Source organism: Mustela nigripes, chromosome 6 (genome assembly GCF_022355385.1).
Source record: "Mustela nigripes isolate SB6536 chromosome 6, MUSNIG.SB6536, whole genome shotgun sequence".
Classification (NCBI taxonomy): Eukaryota; Metazoa; Chordata; class Mammalia; order Carnivora; family Mustelidae; genus Mustela; species Mustela nigripes.
In genome coordinates, this window is record NC_081562.1 from 812,468 (window position 1) to 815,157 (window position 2,690).

The following is a 2,690-nucleotide window of genomic DNA, read 5'->3' on the forward strand; positions in this document are numbered from 1 at the left end:
ATTAGCCGCGGCTTTGTCTGCCCCCGCCGGCCCCTCCCGCCGCCGCCGCCGCCGCCCGCGACGCCGCCGGACGCTGCGCCCCTCCCAGGGCCCCGCGCGGCGCGGGGCGGGGCCGGGGGCGGGGCCGGCAGGGCGGGCAGCACCAAGGACCCAGGCGCGGCGGACGGGGCGAGCCCCGGCCGATCGCGCAGGCGCGGTCTCCGTCCCTGGGCTGGGCCGGACAGACGACGCAGGCGCAGGGCCGCCTACGGGCCGGGCCGACTGCGCAGGCGCAATCCCTGTGCGTGGGCCCCGCCCCCGGGCTCGTGCGGACCAGCCCGTGAGGCGCAGACTCCGCACGCCGGCCTTGGGCTAGGGCCCGGACCGAGCGCCCGCGCAGGCGCAATCTCCGCGCGCGGGCCTGGTCCGGGGCCCAGGGGGCCCGACCGCGCAGGCGCAGTCCAGGCGGGCCGGCTCCGCCCCACCGCCGGGGTCTGCGGGCCGGTGGGCGGCCGCAGCGCCTGCAGGCAGCGTCCGGGCGCGCGGTAGCAGCCCGGGCCCGGCTTCGGCGTCGTCCGGCTCGCGCTTGCCCGGCGCCCAGCCCGCTCGGCCGCGGGGCCCCGGAGCCCCAGGGCGGGGGCGCACCTGCTGCGGGCGCGGGCCGAGGTGCCGGCGGAGCGCGCTTACCCGGAGGCCGCGCGAGTGTCTCCTCCGTGCCGCGGCGCTGCGAGGGCTCGGGGCGCGCTGGCCGCGGGGTCCCGCGCCGCTGTGTCTGAGCCCTTCCGTCTAAGACGATAAGGCGCTTCGCGGGCGGCCGCGCTCGGGGCCGCGCGGATTAGAGCTTAAGCCCGTGGGGCCGGGCGGGGAGACCCTGCGGCGGCGACCGCGGCCGGACGCCTCGGGGCTGGGCTGGGGGCGTGCGGCGGGCAGGTGCCTCTTGGGCTCTGCAGGCCTCTGGGCGCTTAGTGCGAGTTTCCCGGTGACCCGCTCGGGCGGCGAGCGGCCCGACCGTGCGGACTGACCGCAGCCCCGGCCCGCCCCCGTCGCCGGCGACCGCCGCTCCGTCGCAGAGGGAGGCCGCTGCTCCCTGCCCCGCCAGCGCGTGCCGCGGTCCGGCCGCGCCCCTCCTGCCCGCACGCTCCGCGGCTCCTCCCACCCCTGCACGGGCCCGCGGCTCAGGCCACCCCGCGGCCGTGGCCCCCTCGCTCCGCTCCAGCCCGGGCGGCGCGACTTCCGCGGGCCTCAGGGGTCACGTCCGGGCGCCGTGTGGACCGCGGGGGCAGTCGGTGTGCGCGTCTGCGGGTGGCTTGCGCTCGCCCGCGGCTCCCGCCTCCCGGCGCGCGTCCTGGCGCAGGGCGGGGGGCTGGGGGGGCCGGCGTGGAGCTCAGGGGCCGGCATGGGCGCGGGGGCCGCCGGCCAGGCCCAACCCGCCACCTGTTTGTGGCTGTTCGTTCGGGTTTTTTTCGTTTCGTGCAGTTGCCCCGAGCTAAGACTATTGTCTCCTTCGTGGCTGGGGAAAAAACCGAAATCATAACATCTCACGACGTGCGACCACTACCTGACATTGGAACGTCGGGGTCCTTGCGGAAGTTGCTGGGACGCGGCCGTGCCGGCTCCGCCCTACCGCCTCCAGCAGCTCATGAGCCCGGTGGGGGAGAACTTGCTTCCCAACCCTTCGCAAAAAACCTGTGGCCTCCTGCTCTAGAGGGCAACGGCTTCCTACCTGGCCCTGCTATATGCTCTGGTCGCCTGCCCACTGACACCTTCACGGGGCTCCCTGTGTCCCTCAAGACCAGAGTTCTCACAGCTGTCATGACCAGGACCACACTGCCTTCCCCCGTGGACTTGGGTCCAGCTCTGGGTCCCACCTCAGGGCGGTGGCCCTGGCTGTTCCTCCACCTGGAATGCTCTTTCTCAGTCGTCAGCCTGCCTCACCCCTCCCCCGTGTAGATCTTGGCCCAGATGTCACTATACTGCCCATTCTGTATAAGGCAGTGCCCCTCCCCTCACCCCTGCCTCCCAGCCTGGCTGTTCTCAGACATTTACGGGGCCAGCCTTGCTAACACTCCGGGAGAGCGGGGCTTCCCCTGGTATGTCCGCTGATGTACACACACCTGGCATGAGAAGACCAGCACGTCCCGAGGTGGCAGGATAGGCTGACTGTGTCCGAACGACGGCTGGGCGCCAGGCTAGGGGTGGACAGGAAGGGTTCCCCTAGTGGAGTGGCAGCAGCGCTTCCAGGTCCACCCTGGCTCCCGCACTGCACATCCTGCAGGTCAGCTGGGTGTGGCCTGCTCTGACCCCTCGCAGGAAGGATTTTGTTGGGTACGTAGGGTGGCCGTCCACCCAATGCTTAAAAGGAACCCTGGGAGCGGGGAGGGCCCCAATAAACTGGGACTCAGCGAGTCACAATGCATGGCAGCCCTTTCCAGAACTCTGCCCCTTCATTCGACAAATCTTTGATGAGCATTTTCCGGCCTCCTGTGACACTGGCAGGATGACAAGGTGATGGGGTGGTGAGAGGTGGACACCGAGCTTGGCCTGGTGGGAGGCTGCAGCTGCCAGCACAGCTGGGCACGGACGCCAGCTGAATCCTGACTGGGCCTCCTCACCTGTGTACCCACAATCCCACTGCCCGCACTGTGATTCCCCCACCTGGGTATCCAGAATCCCCTCCACCTGGGCACCCCCCTAATGTGACCCCCCACCTG

The 2,690-nt window shown here is 71.7% G+C and overlaps 1 protein-coding gene across 2 annotated transcripts in view; it reads right to left on the reverse strand.

Moving 5' to 3' along the window:
- ZBED4 (zinc finger BED-type containing 4) overlaps positions 1–1,558 on the reverse strand; it is a 32,063-nt gene extending 30,505 nt beyond the window's left edge. Inside the window, exon 1 of one of the 2 annotated variants that reach the window (XM_059401750.1) lies at positions 1,538–1,558. The gene's annotated coding sequence lies outside the window, so the exon portion shown is untranslated. Of the gene's footprint in view, positions 1–666; positions 1,126–1,537 lie in introns of those variants that run through there. The other variant, XM_059401745.1, reaches the window with a different exon arrangement.
- Positions 1,559–2,690: the final 1,132 nt, after the last annotated feature.